This window comes from Trichosurus vulpecula, chromosome 1, assembly GCF_011100635.1.
Source record: "Trichosurus vulpecula isolate mTriVul1 chromosome 1, mTriVul1.pri, whole genome shotgun sequence".
NCBI classification, from domain to species: domain Eukaryota; kingdom Metazoa; phylum Chordata; class Mammalia; order Diprotodontia; family Phalangeridae; genus Trichosurus; species Trichosurus vulpecula.
The window spans coordinates 496,097,764-496,118,596 of NC_050573.1; positions in this window are offsets into that span (position 1 = coordinate 496,097,764).

The following is a 20,833-nucleotide window of genomic DNA, read 5'->3' on the forward strand; positions in this document are numbered from 1 at the left end:
TCTTCTTTCTGTCTCTATCTCTGTCTGTCTCTTCTCTCTCTCTCCTCTCTCTTCTCTCTCTCCTCTCTGTCTCTCTCTCTCTCTCTGTGTGTCTCCTCTTTCTGTCTCCCTCTGTCTCTCTTCTCTCTCCTCTCCCTCTCCTCTTTCTGTCTCTCTCTCTCTGTCTCTGTCTCTCTCTTCTCTCTCTCTCTCTCTCTCTCTCTCTCTCTCTCTCTCTCTCTCTCTCTCTCTTTCTCTCCCCTCTCTCTCCTCTTTCTGTCTCTCTCTCTCTCTCTCTCTCTCTCTCTCTCTCTCTCTCTCTCTCTCTCTCTCTCTCCCCTCGCTCTCTCTCCTCTTTCTGTCTCTCTCTCTCTGTCTCTGTCTCCCCCCCTCTCATCTCTCTCTCTCTGTCTTTCCCCCCCCATCACCATCTCCTATGCAAACTATGGAGCTCCATCTTAGCAATCAATTATAGAAATAAAAGATGCATAAAAAGATTAAATAAAAGATGAAAAATCAATGCTTTGTGTTGTTAGCATCTCTGATGGAAGAAGCTGTTGAAACAATTCAATTAAAGGGAGATTTGGAATTAGGCATCACTTTTTTATTTCTCACTTCTCTTCTCATTCCACTTTATTCATTGTCTTTTCAGCATTTCCAACCTGCAAACTTGTCGCCCGTCCCTGATTGTTGCTCTCCTTCAGCCCAGCTAACTCATCTTCCTAATACCAATGAGAGCTCATTTTTAAACACATAAAGCACACATGATAAATTAAACAGGGGGCCTTTGTTTGGGGCCGAGTTGTTAGTCACCATCATCATCTTAATTGCGTGATGATGTCACCTTACAACCTCAGTGGAAGCCGTAGAGGCTTAATCACCAGGAGTCCCAAGAGGCATGCTGGTAATGGGTAATTAGTGTTACTTCAGAAGTTATATAGTTCACCCCCCTTCTCACTACGGGGAGAAAGAATTCTAAGCATCATCACTACAGAAGTTACAGATTAACAAGCAATAAGAATCTCCCTTCCTAGGCAAGGTAGAAATCAGGCTGAAATGTGAATGGGGGATCCCTTCAGACGTTAAAAACAAGACTAATGGAAAGCAGGAGGAAAGGAACCATCATGTTTCACTATTGTCCCCTCCCTGTCACTCTCTAGTTTAGGACGGGAAACAAATGTTTCCAAAGCAAATCAAATACCTCTCAGTTTCTAGCCATGTGTCTGAAAGATTGACCCCCCCCCCTTTTTTCCTATGGAAGAAGCATTTAATGCATCCTTGAAACAGATGCAGACTTTTAACAGATTTTTGCTGTAGCAAGCTGAGTTGCCTTTGTTTTCCTTTCAAGACATTTTATTGAAGAAGTATTTTGGAAGCCGAAAGACAGTATGGAATAATGTAAAGAACAATGGAATGAAAATCAGGAGACCTGGGTTATTGTTCCAGCTCCATAACTTACTAGCTTTCTTATCTCAGACAGGTCAATTCACTTTGGGGGATCTCCACACCAGTGAAAGTATTGGACTAGAACAGTGGTATCAGACTCAAATAGAACATTTTTGGATGTGGCCAATGTTGGGAATTGTTTTACTTAACTATACTTACAGTCAAAAACAAGAGTTTCATATTTTTTTCCTGGGGGGTGGGAAGGATGGAATATGGAAAGGAGAAACAAATAAATGCTTGATAATTTTTTTTGTATACACACACACACACGTAAGTGTGTGTGTGTGTATCATGACAAATTCAATGTTCAATAATTTGCTAAATCTTAGTGATTCAACCTCTGCAACATCTCTCATATCCATTTTCATCTCTCCACTCACATGTTGGTTCTTATCACCTCTTGTCTGGACTGTTGAAATGATTTCCTATCATTTTTTCCCCTTTTCCAATCGATCCTCCAGTACTAAGTATTGTTCTAGGCATTGGGGATAAAATGGCAAAAATAAAACAGCCATTGCCATCAAGGAGCCTATAGTTGAAATTAGGGAAACAATATGTGCAGGGCAGCTCAGTGGTGTAGTGGTTAGAGCACTAGGCCTGGAGTTGGGAAGACCTGAGTTCAACCCAGCCTCAGATACTTCCTAGATGTATGGTCCTGGACAAGTGACTTTACCTGTTTGTTTCAGTCTCCTTATTTGTAAAATGAGCTGGAGAAGGAAATGGCAAACCACTCCAATATCTTGGCCAAGAAAACCTTAAATGGGGTCACGAAGAGTCAGACATGACTGAAACAACCGAACAATAGCATGTACATGAAAAAATACAGAATATGTATAGTGACCAGGAGGAACATCATTAGCAAGCAGTGGCATCAGGATAGACATCCTGTGGGAAATGGCACTTGAGCTGAGATTTCAATGAAACTGGGGATTCCCTCAGGCATAGGGGAGAAGGGAGTCCCTTCTATGCATGGGGGGACATCCTGTTCAAAGGTGCAGAGAAGGGAGATGGACTATTATAGAGAAGGAAAAGTAGGCTGGTTTGTGATGTTTAAAGGAGAGAAATATACAATAAGTCTGGAAGGGAAGGCTAGAGCCATATTATAAAGGGTTTCAAAAACAAATAAAGGAGTTTACATTTTATGCTAGGAGTAAAAAGAAACCACTAGAGTTTCTTAAGGGGGTGGGAGGTCTAACATAGTCAGACCTATTAAGTAGATCTGATAGGAAAATCAATCTGGCAGCTGAGTGGAAGATTTATAAGGGCAGTGACTGCACGAAGCTGTCAAATTAAGGTTCCTAAAATACAAGTCTGACCATGTCACGTCCTCGTTCAAAAATCTTTAGTAGCCCCGCATTGCCTCTAGGATAAAACACGTTTTGTTCAATCCGGAGTTAATGGCCACCTTCTATCATTGCTCCACTCTGTATTCCAGCCAAGTTGGCCTATTAGGTGTTCCCAGAACTCAGTACTCACCTCCCATCCCTGAGTCTTTGCCCAAGCTGTCCCCTCATGCAAACCATTCTTACCTCTGCTTCTTAGAAGCCCGACATTCCTTCAGAGCTCAGCTCAGTCATCACCTTTTACTAGAAGCTTTTCCTGATCTCTCACAGTTTGTGTCCTTTCCCTACTCAAACTAGATGTTCATTTAACTGTGTAAATGTAAGCTGAGGGAAGGGATTGCTTCACTTTTGGCACTGGTTCTGGGATCATGGAGCATGGCTTCAGATCCCACCCCTTCCACTTTACTAGCTGTGTCCCCTTGGTCAAATCGGTTAACCTCTTGGGGCCTTAGTTATCTCATCTGTAAAATGAGGGGTCCAAGAAGGTGGACTGTAAGAACGCTTATATAGTTATCCCTTCCAAATCATGACTTTGCTCATTATGGTTTCCATATATCACGGGTCCACATAAGAAACTAAATGGGAATTTTGGGGGAGGCACAGACAACACGTCCGTAAATATACACAATTTCTTTTTTAAAGTTAAAATAAGCAAAAAGTTGAAGTTTGCAAAAAGAACACTAAAGCCAGCAGGTAACATGCAAAGGCTGGTATTTTTACTTAACATTGACTTACCTATAGCCTATGACCAAATGCTTAACCCAAATTTTACAATAAGGTGGTGCATACACCGTATAAAAGAAAATGAAAACTTTCAGTCTTCTTCTCTGGTATGAAGAGAGAGCCAAAAAATTTTATGTAGATTTTCCAGATCACAAGGTGCTTCACCCCTGACCTACAAGATGTGGAAGGGATAACTGTAGCTCTGAATCTGTGATTGATCACTTATAAAATACAGAATTCTGTCTGTTCATAATTCCCACTTATTTTATGTATAGACAGGGGTCCCTTTTATCTCTCTCTCATCAAGGTTTTATCTTTCTCTGTCCCTCTCTGTCTCTTTTTGTCTCTGTCTCTATCTCTCTGTCTGTGTCTGTCTCTCTGTGTCTCTCTGTCCCTATCTCTCTGTCCCTATCTCTCTGTCTCCGTCTCTCTCTCTCTCTTCATCTGATTCCATCCTTGAGATGACCATGGCCTTTGTTGCTGCTTCATGAGTGTGCCTACCTCTTTCTTCAGCTGTGTTTATAGCTGAGCATATCTTTGTATGTCAGCATCAGTTTATTTTCTCCCTCTATTCCCCTCCTCAGAATGACCTCTTTGGAATTTCTATTATCTTCTCGCTTAGGATATACTCCTTTCCTTGACCTCTGTATATCTGCCTTTTGGTCCCATGTTTCCTTTTAAAGGCCAAGGTCAAGCACTATCCAAATGTGTGAATTCTATCATAAATGTGACATCAATTGTATCCTCTTTTTGATACCAGTGCAAGGTAAGGAGAGGTTACAACTTGTTCTGGGGATTCACACCTTATTCTGGTGACAGCAGAGGAAAGAAGAGTTCCCATGACTCCTATGGACACATGCTTACATAGGCCCACTCCATGACATTCAGGGATGCTGTGATTCTTACTCAGATAGAAGAGAGAGAGAGAGAGAGAGAGAGAGAGAGGCCTTAGGATAAGCTATGAGTTATGCTGTAGTGATGTGTGGACTTTTGACTGGATAAAAATTAATGCTAATGAATCCATGCTTGGAGGAAGTGCTTCTACCATGAAGACAAGGCAAGGCCACCCAGGGAAACTTCTGTCTTCTCACTGTTCTGTAATCTATTTATAGAGCAGCTCCAGTGAAGCAAATGTTTCCAATGATGAGTCTACAAATATTTCCATCATATAAGCACATTCTTTTTCTCAATGTGAAACACTAGAAGGGTCCCAGTTGGGCACCTAAGCAAGAAACATTAATATCAGACATCTGCAACAAATATTCAAATGAAAGGGTATGGAAATTTGTACTTGGTGTCTAGAAAATAAATGACACAGCTTTGCTTCCCCAAAATTGCATCCTAGTTATGCACAAGATGCTCCCAGAATTGCTGTTGGTGCAGATGGGATGAGCTGGGGCATACCCACAACAGTGCCAGCTCTTACACAATGCTGCACGCTTTGTCATGTCAACTTGTGGAAATATTTCATTTCCCTCTTAGCTTGGGGGCTCCTCATCCTGGCAGGTATTTCAAGGATACCAAAACTAGATCATGGGCTAGGGAATGTGATCAAACTAGCATGGAAAGAAGCCCTCAAGACCCAACAAGCCACTCACTCCCCCTAACTATGAAAAGCTATTACTATTCAGGCTGTCATTCAAGTTCTCCTCAGGCTGTGATTCACCCATTTATGAATGTAACATTTTACCAGGGTTCCTATTCCTTACTCTAACATTAATTTTCTCTAAGGATTCTTCAATCTAGATCCTATGAACTTGGAGGGAAAATAATTACATCTTTATTTTACCAAGTTCTAACTGAAATTTAGACTGACTAGGGCAGCTACAAAACAGAAAAAGTTAAGAACCTGTGCTATATACTCTTGGGAATTTTCTTATGGTCTTAGTACTTTAGTTTCTCCAGTTGTAAAATAAGAAAAAGATAGTCACAGGCAAATTAAAATTGGTAAATGTAAGAAGGAAAAGAGTATTCTACACATATGATTAAAATACATATTATTTGTATATTGTAATAAATAAATGCAAATGGTATTTCCCCAGTGCAGCTGTAGCCTATATCTATTAGGTATTTTCTAAGTATGGATGCATGTGTTCCCCCCTGCCTCCAGGCAGATTGTTAATTCCTCCAGATCAAAGATAATTTCACTTTTTTCTTTTTTTATAATGAAAATTCAATACATTTGGCACATAGTAGGCATTTAATAAATGCTGATTAATAATTGATTGATGTCTGAATCAGAAATCAGAAAAAACTAAGTTTAAGTCTTGACTCAGGCATCCTGACCCAGGGTAAAACAGTTGATGTCTCAGCACTCCACATAGTTTTCCAAGAGTATAAGTTGCAGAATCTTTGCATTGGTAAAAGAAATTTTCCCTCCCTGGAACTTCCTACAGTCGTGACATCACAAGGGGGAAAAAAGGGTCGTGTCTACTCAACCAACCAGATCTTAAGATCTTTTTGGGCAGAAACCATTGGTCCTTACATAAAACTCATAAGACTTTTCATAGAGCTAGGTGCACAGTGGGTTCTCAGTAAATATTTGTTGATTGAGAAATTGAAATGACAAATGAATTTGCCATATATACAGAAGTGTGCTAGAATTGACTCTAATAAGCTTAAGAGAGCTGATTGTTAAATTTTTAGTGTAAACATTTATACTTCAAAAATCAACAAATGCTTTTGGGGCTTAAATTTATTGTTTTATTGATAATATGGAGATGAGAAATTGGTAGAGAAAAAATAATAATGTAGATTAAACTTTAAAATGTGAGTGTACTTTTTTTTGAGAGATGGTTAAGTATTTATCATCATATCCCTACATATATACACACGTATCTATTTGTTATATACACCTATATACATTTACATAAGTATATGTGTGTATACATATGTGTGTGTGCACATGTATGTATATACACATATTCGCGTGATAGTGGTTTAGGTAAGGAACCCTTTGATCTGAGCCAATAATTTACTATGTATTATGTAGCTAATAATAATAAAAAGCCCAGGACATTTCAGTTCTTTAGTTCTGTTTTTCAGGAGTGCATATTGGATAGATGAAGGGGAGAAAGAGAGACAGAGACAGAGAGAGAGAGAGAGAGAGAGAGAGAGATCTTTTTTGTTGTAGATATCTATAATGTATATCTATAGATAAATACATATCTATCTATATCTGTAGATAAAGATATTTATAGCACTCTATCTGGAGCATTAGTTAGCAATAAGCAGATAGCTATATGTAAAAACACAAATAAGATAAATACATGTATACATGTGTGTGCATATTTTTTTAAGAGAACCATGCAAGAGATCATAGATCTAGGAGGTACTTCAGAGGTCATATAGTTCAAGCCCTTCATTTTATTGATGGTGATTAATCACTCTCACACATGCCTTTCAATACCAGGGACACCTAAATGATGAAACAGTGGATAGAGTGCTAGACCTGGAATCATGAAAACCTGAGATCAAATCCAGCCTCACTTACTAGCTGTAGGACCCTGGGCAAGTCACTTAACACCTGCCTCAATTTGCTTATCTGTAAAATGAGGAATAATGATAGCACCTACCTCTCAGGGTTGTTATGAAGATAAAATGAGATAATATTTGTAAAGCACTCTGCATACCTTCAAGCATTATATAAATACTAGCTATTAATAATACTAAGATATCAACCCTCAAAGCAAAGGAATTATGTACCAGATGCCAGTATACAGTAAGTGGAGCTAATTTCTCAAGATAAGACAAAAATATCCCCCAGTAATGTCAGCATCTTATGAATTAGAACTAGATGTGTCTAATACTTAGATCATTAAGTAGCAGCCTTCCTCCATCACCATCATAAGCCAAGCTGTAGTACCATCAGTTGAGCAGACAACTCTAGTACTCCAATAACTTTGTCCAAATATACCTGCTGCCCTACAAGAAACAACAAAAGTTGGCTCTGCCCAGCCACATAAAGGAAAAGAAAAAAGCAGAGGGAGGATGCAGGGGAGCTGTAAACACAGCCACAGAGATGACAATGTCAGGTCTGAGGGAAAAGTAATGGGAAACTGAGATGGGAAGTTATTCAGGGCAGGAGCCCCAGGGCTAGAGGGACTTGAATGAACACTACTATTCTCCTCCTTTTTCCTCAGGCAGCAGCAGTCTCTGTATAGCTGTGGGTAGAAAAGGAAGAAAGCAGTGGAAGGAGTAGTTGGAAACACTGAAAATGGCCCCATACAGATTTTCTTGAGCCTGAGGGAACACTAACCAGAAACCAAAATGGGACCATGCCAACCCCTGGAGGATATTGGTACAAGGACTCAGGCCAAGGAACCCTATGTCCCCTATCTGAGGAGCCTAAATATAGCACAGCCTTGTATGGCTTTCAGCACCATTAAAGAGGGAGAGACCAAAGAGTTGAGTTCAGGAACCAAAGACAATAAAAGACATCCTAGATTGAAAGAGATAAAACTTCAGTAAAATTTCAACACACAGAGAGGATCCTAAAAATAGAAGGAAAAAAATGAACAAAACCACAAAATACAATACATAAATATTATATTAGAAAGGAAAATGAGCCAATAATATCTGATGAGCCAGGATTCTTAAATAGTCTCCCATTCATCCACCCTCCCCCATTGAGATCATGGAAACAAAATCTCAGAATCTCAGAATGACTCAAGAGAAAAATAAAACTAACAAAGGAAGAAATTAGCATTCAATGTGTGTAAGAAATTAGAGCTCTCAACACAGAAAATAAAGTGGTCAACAAAGAATTACAAAACACAATAAACAGACTTGGAAAAATTAAGCCCGTGATGGAGAATCTCTCTAAAAAAATAAAAGAGAGATTATCAAGATTGTACCAACAACAACAACAAAAAGTGGAGGAAAATTTGGCAGTAGCAAAACAAAAGACAATAATATTTAAAGAATACAGGAATTCCACAAATGCCAGAACGAATAACCTTAAAGAAAAGATGCACAGAAAATTTATGGGTCTCCCAAGAGAATATAACAAATTTTAAAAAAACAAAAAACCTTACTGTCATTATACAGAAAATAATACTAGAAAATTGTCCAGAATATCTAAATACAGATAAAAAAGCAGGTATTGAGAGAATCAACAAATTTTTTTAAGAGAAAAAAAAAGTTCCAAACTCCAAGACAGTAGTTAAATTTAACAATTTCAATGACAACAAATGTTGCAAATGGCCCTTCGAATGTGAAGGAAAGGCAATTTAAAGAACAGCACTACTCTGAAGTTACGAGAAATTGAAGAAGATAACGGAATATTATTTTCCAAAAGGCATTGGAGCTTGAGTTAAAACCCAGAATGACTGATCATGCAAATTTGAAACTAATTATCAATGGAAGAAAGATGGGCAATCAACTAAAAAGAGTTTGAAGCATTCCTGCAAAAAAAAAAACTTAGAAAAAGACTAAGTAATGAAGCCATTTGTCTCATCTTTATAAGTTATTGCTTACATCAAAAGAAAAATTGAACTATTTACTTAACTGGTGAGGGAAAGAGAAGAGTCAAAACAGGGACAGAAATAGGTAATTAAAGAAACTGACAGATTAATTGAACTCAAAGAATTTGGGATAGAGTAGGCAAACTAAATAAAGTAAGAGGGGAAGAGATAGCTGGTTCTTTATTTATTAGATTAAAAAATAGCTAACAAAATTGATAATAGCTTAGGAAACTTGATTAATAAAGCAGAAAAATCAAATCACTCTCTCTCTTCCCCTCAAAAATGTAGTACCTAGACAGAAAAGATACTCCACTAATAAGATACTCTGAAGGTCTGTATACACTCAAAAGCCATAGCTCATAAGAACTCACCAATGTTAGAGCACACAAGTAGCTCAAAGGAGGTTGGTACTATGGGTAAACATGGTACAATGGGGAAAGCACTGGCTCTGGAATCAGAGGACCTGGGTTCAAATTCTGCCTTCTTATCTTTGCGACCTTGAGCAAATCACTTAGCCTCCTTACACCTCAGTTTCTTCACATATAAAATAGAAGGTTTGGACTCAATGGCCTCTGAAGTCTTTCAGGGTAACAGATCTATATCCTATGAATTTGTAATCCAAAGGCATTTAGGCGATGTAGCACAACAAGAAGGATAATGAATTTGAAGTTAGAATCCAGTATCTCCCACCTGTGAGAGCTTGGATAAATCATTTAAACTTTACAGGTCTTTTGCCTCTTTTGTAAAATGAGGATATTGAATTAGCTCCTAAGGGCCCTTCTGGCTTTAAATTTATAATAAAGTATGATAGTATGAAAGGTACTGATAGAACGTTTGCCCCATAAACCTGAGGCATATTTCCTCATAAATACACAAGTGAGCAAAACCAGGAAAATAGCTTATATTATGACATCAATATTATAAAAAATAAACAATTCTGAAAGATTTAAAAACTCTGATCAGTGCAGTGATCAACCATGTTTCCAGAGTACTGGTGATGAAGAATGCGGACCATCTCATGACAAACAGATGATGAATTAATATGCATAATGAGAAACACATTTTTGGATGTGGCCAATGTTGAGAATTGTTTTACTTAACTATACTTACAGTCAAAAACAAGAGTTTCATATTTTTTTCCTGGGGGGCGGGAAGGATGGAATACGGAAAGGAGAAACAAATAAATGCTTGATAATTTTTTTTTGTATACACACACACACACATAAGTGTTTGTGTGTGTATCATGACAAATTCAATCCTAATTTCTTCCTTTGTTAGTTTAATTTCTCTTTTGAGGCATTCTGAGGTTTTGTGTCATATTTCTGCAATCTCAGGGGAGTGAAAGGGAGAGTATTCACAGGATCCTGGCTCATCAGATATCATTGGCTCCTTTTCCTTTTTTATGATAATATTTATATTATACACAGGCATACATACACCATTAGTGAAAGAGTAAATACATCTAGGGAACATTTGTGGCTAGGGAATGTATGAGGAAGCCATATATCTTGGGAATAGTTTCCAGGGTGAACATAAGAAAGGGAGCAAATGTAGAGAATACATGTAGCCATGTTGTAAGAGTAGAGAGTCAATGTTGATCATGCAATATCAAGTGATATTAATTTGTAAGATGAAAGAAAGATATGAGGGCCTGCACATTATGTGGTCTCAGCTGCTGAGCCAGTTTCTGGGCTTCATCTCATCAAGGCACATACTGTTCATCATAGTGTCCCTCTTTAGTGTGGAACAATTAGAAAGCCTATTTCCCACAAGGTCAGGCTGCTACCTCTTTTGTTATTATTGAAGCTGTGAATCACCACATTCAGCTAAGGGGCAGAGTGCCTCCAGAATAACATTAAGTCTGACTTTTGAACTCTCTATGTCCAGAGCTGAATTGCTCTCCTTTATCCCAGACAACTATCTGATTCAGGATTAGAAATTCCCAAGGGACTTTCCAGTTTGGAATGGCAATGAATCTGAGCCAGATCTAAGGCTAAATAAAGCAGACAAGGTCATTATCTTCCATCCAGTCAATCTACGTTCCTGCCTCACTGTTGTAGAGTCATATATTTAGATCTGAAAGAGACTTCAGAGGTCATGTGGTTTAGCCCCTTCATCTTTCAAATGAAGAAATCTGGTCCTAGAGAGATTGAATGACTCACCAAAGGTCACACAGATAGTAAAGTCAGAGGCAGGATCTACATTTAGCTCCTCTGTCACTAAAACCAATGTTCATTCCACTGTACATCATGTATAAGTAGCAAGCAAAAAGTCTCAAAAGCTTTGCCTTAGACACTTACCAGTCATGAGCTCTTATGTTATTTCACGTGTGTTGATGTTTCTATCTAATTCAAACCACCTAGTAAGAGCTGATTGTTAAACGTTTAGTATTAACATGTACACCTCAGACACTGGCAAATACTATAAATCCAGGTTTGGTTAATCATTTTGTTGATTGTCTAGGCATAAAATCTAGAACATGACTGAGGAAATGTCAATAACGAAGATTAAACTTAAAGATGTGTTGTTAGCAGATTTTTCCCCCAAAGAACTGGTTGTTAAATATTTACCAGAACACCACTGCCTCCATAGTCTTCAGATATCATCCTGTTTAATTCCCTCATTTTGCAAAGGACCTCAGATATCATCCTGTTTAATTCCCTCATTTTGCAAATGAAAAAATTGAAATCCTGGGAAAGGAAGCATCTTTCTCAAACTAATACAACTAGTAAGTTGCGAAGTGAGAACTTGAACCCAGACCTCTGAAGTCCCAATCCATTGTGCCTCCATTGTGCCACCATGCTATTGTACCTCCCCCACCAATTGCCTTTCGAATGCCAACTGACAGATTCTTACCCAGGCAATTTTGCGTTTCATGTAATTTTGAATTCTCAGCCATGTGTAATCTGTGTGGACAGACATAATAATGGCAAAAAATAACTACAAATTTACTTTGATTAAACACTATTAAACAACATCAATGAACAAGGTATTTTGCTGAAAGATAGATATGACAAAACCCCTGTTTTCTAGAGGTACATTTATTATTATTCATTAACGTTATAAATTTGGCATGAGGAACATTTTAGTGACAGCTCCATACTTTGGGTCTTTTGGCCTAAGAGGGTCCTGTGGCATTAGATTCATTTATCCATACACACGATCGGTACCAGAGCACCAAATCAAAAAAACTAAGACAAGTAGTGAAAACTAGTGCACTTGAATAGGGATTCAGGTTAGGAGTTCAATATGGGATCAGGCATAATGATACAAGGAGTTTGTGAGTGGGTGATTTTTATCTAATTTATCTTCCCCAAAACCTCTTTGATGGAGGTTGCTTGCATTTCCCACACTTGCCCTGTATTGATGTGCCAGTGTGTCATATCAAGTCAATCGATTGATCAATAAGCCCTTATTAATCACCAATGATGTACGAAACACTAGGGACACAAAAAGGTTTTAAAAAACCTAGCCCCTGCCCTCAAAGAGTTTACAATCTAATGAAAAGTCCCCCTCACAATCAGCTACGTAAACAAGGGCATGGGTTTGACACCATCCCTACCTCCAGAGTACCTCTGGCCTATACTTTGATGAGAAATATGGGATAAAAGGCCTCTATAAATTCTATGGCATACATTTATTATTCATAAATCCCAATTCCTCTCCTCAGACCAGACCCCTACCTTCCTACTTGATCATAAAAGGTGACTCTATCATCTATGTGAGTCAAAGACCTCCTAAACACTATGTTCTTCCCAACCATAAATAGCTAATAGGGGTAAGAAAGGATTCAGGGGATAGAATTCAAGTCCAATTCAGAGCATCATTCCAATATCTAGTGGAAGATAAGTAGAAGGAAAGTAAATTCAATCAATGGTCAAACAAATACTCCTAAGTATTTCCTATATTCCAGACACTGGACTAAGTTTTAGAGTTACAATAAAATTTTAAAAGAAGAAAATCATTTAAAAAAAATCCACAGTCCCTGTTCTCATGGAGCATATTTTCTAACAGAGGGAAGCAACATGAAACTATCTAGGTATGTACAAGACATATAGAGACTGTATGAAAGCAATATGAAAGAGAAAGGCCTTAGTAACTGGGAGGACCAGGAAAGACTATGGCTGGGCTTTGCCATTGTATGAAATGCACCTGGCAGTTCCGGAAGCAGGAGACTTTAAGTCCCACAAAACAGGTGGATTATGCAGTGCCAACCAATTGATATCTAGTTCTTTTGGAGTGAGATCAGGGCTAGAATAGAAAACGGATTATATTTATGTAGAGCATCTCAGGAAGTTTCTTCACTTGGTTTCCTAGATCAATGGTCCAGAGAAAAGTGATTGTCTATTAATTATTTTAACAATTATCAAAGTGGGATTGAATTAATTTGAAATCAATACAAAAATTGAATGACTGGCATCTTCGTTATTAAGTACCTGCTATATATACAATTTGCCAGGCATTGTGCTAGGTACTGAGGATGCAAAAACTAGATGAAAAACAATCCCTGAGGTCAGGGAACTTACATTCACACTAGGGCTCAGTGTGGGGATACAAATAAATATTAGATAATTTGAAGAGGCAAAGGCACTTCCAAGATAAAGTAAAACTCCACCTAGAGGATACTGAGTATCTGGTATCCAGTATTGTCTCATCTTCCCAAAGATAACATCTGTGAATGGAAGTAGAGAGAAGAAAGGGTCTATAGAGCTGTAGACAAGGAGAAGGAAACAGGTGAAAATCAGAGGTGGGAAGAAGCAGTGCTAGGCTATTGTTTACCTAGCTAAAGGCAATGTTATCCAAAGTGGGGGCTGTCCCCAAAGGGTGTGCTATCAACCCATTGTAGTGTGGAATGATAGGTCACCTTCCACTCTTGATGGGAAAGCCATTCCTGACCCTGTCTTCAGCACCACCATCCTAATCTACTACCCATGAATGCTCAATACTCCCTCACTTCATCCCCTCTTACAGCCGGCCTCCTATGGCTGAGCTGTGATAGTCTTCTGAGGGTGCTAGTCCTCCCTGAACACCCCATATACCCCTTACCTACTATATAGTTAAAGGGACTTTGTCTATGTCTCACCAGTTTTGTGATACTCCATGCTCAGGCATGTGGGCGTCCTTTGGGCACTTTGGTGTCCACACCACAATTTCCCATTTTGATGCACTCATGCTCATGCTGGCATGCTCACCCCAGAGTCACTATCTCATATGACTTTAGCAACACCCTCCCTTAGGCTGGGAGGAAGGGTTGATGAGTCACATCTGCCCCTTTCTATGAGTACTAAGGTAGGACAATTTCCCATGGAAATAAGTAGAAGAACACCGGGGATTTCTACCAGCAAGTAGATATTATCTCCATCATCCTGTTACAATAAGCGTGCTTGTTTCCAATCAGACAGGGTAGTAACAGTTCACATTTATACAGCATTCTAAAGTTTGTAAAGCACATTATCTCACTTGACTCTCAAAACAGCACTGGCAGGTAGGTATTCTTATTACTCACTCCCATTTTACAGATAGGGAAACAGAAGCACTGAGAGAGGTTAAGTATCTTGCCCGGGTTCACACTACTAGGAAGAGTCTGAGACAGGATTGAAGCTAATATCTTCCTTGCACCAAATCCAATGTTATATCCATTAAGCCGCAACACCTTCCCCTCTTATCTGCTTTGGCAAATGTACTATTTATTTTCTATACAGCTAATAAGTTCAGCATAGGCATTTAAAGGGTTAAAAGGACCAGCGACTGTGTGAGAAAGTTCCTTTTTCATGACATTTCTAACAAGCTGAACCAGATCCAGGCCTCCTTTAATGAGCACATATTTTATACAAATTAGTTCAAAGGCGCTTACCCATCTCTAATTAAACTAGAAAGGAAGCATTTGTTCTAATTGGACTTCATAGCTCAGGAATTAATTGTAAGATTGTTTGGAATTGCCATCTTACAGACCAGTTCACCCAAAAATACCTTCCCAAGGAAAGAGGCCATACATAATTTTTTCTTGTTTCTGGTGGTTGTTTTTAATCCATAGAAACCTCACCCTTCGGTGCAAGTTGAGCCAATGATTTACAAACAAAAGCAGCCCCCCCAAAGGCTGCTCAGTGTGTAGGCTGATAAAGGCTCTGGCAAAGGTGAAGAAAACAACACAGTTTAGCATAACATTGTAATGTGGCCATGAGAAAATGCTCCCCCCACCCATCACCATAGTTAGGGATTTGCACAGTTTCTATGAGTGGAATTGTTTGCTACCTTATTTGCAAATATCAAAAGAGTCACTTTTGTCTTCCCTGGTCTAGGGTGCCAGAGAACAACAGATATTACCACTTAGTGCTGAGCTTTGAGCCAGTCAAAGGCCCCAAAGGTTTTCAATGGCACATCTGGTGCCCTTAGATGGCATTACCTCAAATAGAGTTTCTCAAGAACGGCATGCTAGAGCTTGACATGATTAGTCCTATGGACCGTTACTCCCACCTCCATGTAATCTGCATCTTATCTGTATAACCTACTGACAAAAGCTAGCTGTTTTCCTGCCTCCCCCTCAGTCCATTTATGAAACAAGCTGGTTTTCTCTCTCCCTGTCTCCAACCTGCCCACAACCCAACCCCTATTCACAAACTCAATAACCAGATTATTCCTGATTCTAGTAATAGCATGGCATTGTCTTGACCTGTTTTACATGACTGAGAGGATCATGACTGTGACCCCCATGCTCATCTTCAGGTCTTCCAGCCCACAGGCCCCATTGTATTGGCACTGTCTTCACTAGAATAGCTCAATGCCCCTGTTGGCAAAACTATGCTACAGGCAAAAAGGAACCCAGTCCAACTGCTAGGAACTAGCTTGAACTTGTACTTCTGGCACTGAGAGAAATCTTGCTTTGACTTGTACTCAGAATGTGTTTCCTATGAATATAGGTGATGGAGAAGAAATGGAAAAGGTAGAGAAGAAATAAGAAAGGTTGAGAAGAACTTTCCGTAGAATTCTGAGTTTTAGCACTTCTGAGAAAATAGGTCAAAATTTCTGTCAGGTCCTTTTTCAGTTTTCATTTAGAAATTCCCATTAACACTCTCTCAAATGTACAGATATAGATAGATAGACAGACAGACAGACAGACAGATAGATAGATGACACACAGACACATTCATACATATGCATGTATATGTATGTATGTAAATATAGGTTATCATATGTACCCTCAGATTGTCCTTCAGATATTACAAAGTAAGCCTACCTGTTGGAATGCCATACTTAAATATTTTGAAAGCTCTATGATCTCATTGGCATTAATTCTTGGCTTGCCTTTCTGTAAATACTCTGTAGAACATCTCCCCCAAAGGTTTGGTTCTGGCTCTTTTAACATTTTGTGGACTCCAGTAAAGCATTAGGCCATCCATCAGTTTTCCTCCATTACACGACCAATCCACTTCCTTTCTGATTATATTTATACTACATGAGGTCCTTTACATAATATGTCTAGGTTTAAAGTAGTTGAGTAATATTTGTAAGAGAAGTAAATATGGAACAAGTGGAAAAATTACAGATGTTATTACTACCAAAGAAAGGCAGCTATGAGAATGCCAATAACTCTTTGCCTATATGCCAACTTCCTTGCTTTCATAAAATCTTTATGAGGATAAATTATGCACATATTCAGGGCACACTTGATGGAAAATATTTTTAAATGAACAGACAGGCTTTCACAAATGATATTCAGTAGCAGACCACAGTTCATATTAGTGTATGCAATTTTTTAGAGTTACACAATTGACTTTATAGATACACAATTGACTAAAAGGTACAGAGGCTCCAAGTGTGCTTACTATTTGTTAACTATAAAAGCATTTCTGATACAGTAAAGCAATATGAAGCCTTAAGGGCTCTCATCTAATGAAGTGTTTCCCATGCATATATTAAGATTATACAAAATTCCTTGATAGGTGTGTAAGGGATTTCAGCTGATGTAATCACAGAATGTGGTCACATATGATGAGGCTTTAATGTGTAAACAAGCTGCATCTACACTCTCTGATCCCTTTATAAGGTTCATCAAGAAGGGAACATCAGGATTGGCTGAGAAAACAAGCTAACCAAGCATCCGGGGGCTTTTAGCAGCAGGATGCTTGAGAGTTGAGGCATCAAAACTTAAAAGCACTTTGTGAAGGCAAACTGCTTCACCTATGCCAGCAGACATCAAGGAGGGAGGAGGAATTTTCTCTCCTCTCTCCTCCCCCAATCCCAACATAGGTCATGTCTTCAGAACATCTGTAGACGTTGCATTTAACCAGGAATAAAGATGCAAACTGGAGGACAGACACAGATGCAGAAAGACAGTCACCTGGGGGAGGGTGCAGTTTTAGGTACTGTGAGCCTTCATGACAAAGAATATTGCTGGCAATGGAATAAAGGAAAATAAAAGATCCTACGAGCCCATCAGAAAGGCCTACCCATCAAAGAAGCTAGAACGAAGGAGAGATGTATGAAGACTCTATGAAAAGGAAAAAGGCTTTGAAGCCCTGCAGAACAAATATTTTAGGTACCATTTATTACACCTATGTCCTATATGAATGTGTCACTACCATTGTACTCTAACTCTGAGCTGACTCTTCCCATGGACATGTATAATTGTGGAAGACTGCATTGGGTTTATGGGTGCGGAATGTTTTGTGACAACTCATTACTATATATTCTTAGTAAATCTCTTTCCTAAAGGGTACTAGGATGCACGCCAGTGGGAGCTTGTGAGATATAATCATAATAGAAGTAGCAAATATGGAGCTTACTCTAGAATCTAAAAGTCATCATCTCTTCTGAGGTCTCAACCTGTGGGCATGAACGCAAATTGATGGAGCAGACTAAAAGGGGTGTTAACAATTAAATAATGGAGATAACTTTGTTCAGTGGCCCATTGATTATTAATATCAAATGAAATATAAAACAGAATTTGCCACTGTAATGGAGAAAAACCCAATACAAAGTCAACGTGAAAGAGGGAATCTTTATAGATGGAGAGATTCTTCAGAAACTTTCGTTTGTTTTTGCTACATGATTGGTGCATTTTTAAAATTTTTTTGCTGACATACATAGCTTTGATGTTATCTTTTCTGATACTTCTTAAACTCCATTTTTCATTATTAGCATGACATAATTTATTTATGTCTTCCATATGTCTTTTCATTGCCTTTTGAACAACTCTCGATTTTGACTCTTCAGAGAGGATTTTATGATTTTTAAGTGTATAGTAACACTGAAATGATATTGAATTTTAAAAGAAGAGATTTTGTTTCATGGAGAAATTTTAGGTCGTTGAAAGCACAGCACAATTTTCTACATGCAATTCTGCCTGCTTTCTTCCTCATATTTAATCCTGAGTCCAATTCTTTTACAATACTTATCAAGTAATATGTACTGATGGACCAACTCAATGGACTGTCTGACCAACTGTATATAATAATCTGAATAGTACTCATTCTTTACTCCTTTGGTTTTTCTTCTGTGGATTGTTAGGCTGAACACTTTTGAATGGTTGTGAATCTCATTTAGGAGTTTCTACAATGACATCTATAAACAAGTGTATCTAGAGGACCTCATCACTATAGGAAATCCTTCTTCACCATGACATTTTGCCAAGCATGGTCACTCATCTGTGCCTTGCCAAGTCAAAGGAATCAGGACAATCCATTAAGAAGAACGAAAACAAAAATTGTAAAAACCCACCTCAAAGTATAATTTGGAAAAATTGGTCAGTTTTGCTTGATTGTGGAGAGCAGAAATGAGTCTTATTGTGAGGTTCAATTTCTTCTAAATGCTTGAAAGTATAGTTCCTAGATATGAGGGCTTTGATTTGGACTCGATCAAGCCTCTTACCTAAACAATATCTTTCCTCCTTTCATATCAATATAACTGGAAAATATGTTTGAGGTTTAGTAAAGCACATTAATAATTTGTGTGGTTTCTGCTGCCACACATGGGAAGTCTTGATTCCATATTCGAAGATTTTCTTCATGTGAAAACAAAAAGAACCAAGACTAGCATTTGTTGAAGTTAAATAACTAAATCAGCATAGATGTTTTCATTAGATTTAAAAAAAAAAACTTGACAATCAACAGCAAAGGCTCCACTAAGGGTACAGATTAAAATAACAAAATGCTAAGTCTGTAATGGGGCGGCTAGGCAGCACAGTAAATAGTGTACCGGGGCTGGAGTCAAGAAGGCTCGTCTTCCTCGGTTCAAATCTGGCCTCAGAAACATGTTAGCTGTGTGACCCTGGACAAGTCACTTAACTCTGGTTGCCTCAGCTTCCTCATCTGTAAAATGAGCTGGAGAAGGAAATGGCAAACCTCTCCAGTATCTCTGCTAGAAATCCCCAAATGGGGTCAGGAAGAGTTGGACACGACTGAAAAGACTGAACAACAAGTTGAACAAGAAGTCTCTAATGCGCCAAGGCTCTAGCCCAGGGAGGTTTGGTGGTTTGCTGGATCAGATAAGATCCAAACTGGGCTTCAATCGATCGATCGATCAACCAACAAATATTCATAAAGTGCCATTTCTTTACATCCTCGTTGGCTCAGTACAGTGCCTAGCACCTAGTAGGGTTTAATAAATGCTTATTGACGGACTGATTAAAGAAGAGAGAGACTGACTAAAGAAGAGCTAGGAGTGGGAGGACAGATATACCTTTTGGAACAGGGTGTTCTCTGTAGGTTACTCATTCAAGGCTGCCTTAGGTATTCAGGAATTGGAGTTTGAGCCAACGCCACAGGCAATGTCTGTCATAGGTAAAGATGTGCTGAACAGAAGCCAATTTTAGCAAAGCTTAAGGTGATATTATGTTATTCATTTGAATGGTTGTGTTTTACTTTGCCAGTGATAACTTGTATTCTGAACTTTTTTTTTTACCTTCAAATAATGAATTTTTTTAAAAAAAAATATTTATGGCTACACATTCCAAGGAATACACATTGAATTTCCTGCCAGATGCAAGGGACTAAGCCAAATTTAGGTAACATATTTCACAAATCTAGTATCTTAAAGCACCATTTCAAGTTTCCAGATAGCATCTTTAAATTATTAGTAGGCATTATCAAAAGATGTTTATTAACCATTGCTGTATGTGTGCTGCACACTGCAAAAGAATAGATCTTGTGGCTACCAGTGACTAAGTGGGAGTTACATTCTTAGAGAGATAGACAATATGGATGTGGGTGCACATATTAAAAATACAAATAGGTTCAAGAAATTCATGGAGACAAGTAGGTCCAATATGGATTATAGTTTCTCCCATCTTGGAAGAGTTTGGAATCAGATTTGGAGTCAGAGGGTTCAAATTCTGACTCTTCCACTTATTACCTGGGTGACATTTGGCAAAATACTCTTAAATCTCACTTTAAGAGTCTGGATTGGCCCAAAGAGATCATAAAAATGGGGAAAGGACCCACATACACAAAAATATTTATAGCAGCTCTTTTTGTGGTGGCCAAGAATTGGAAATTGAGGCGATACATCATCAACTGGGAAATGGCTGAACAAATTGTGATATATGAATGTAACGGGATACTATTGTTCCATAAGAAATGATGAGCAGGCAGACTTGAGAAAAACCTGGAAATACTTGAATGAACTGGTGCAAAGTGAAGTGAGTAGAACCAGGAGAACATTGTACAGCTACATTGTACCATGACTAGCTTGATAGATTTAGCTCTTCTCAGCAATGCAAGGATCTAAGACCACTCCAAAAGACTCATGATGGAAAATGCCATCCACATCCAGAGAAAGAACTTTAGAGTCTGAATGCAGATAAAAGCATACTCTCTTTTTCTTTTGTTGTTTTGTTTTGTTTCTTCTTTCTCTTGTTCCTCCCATTGGTTCTAATCCTTC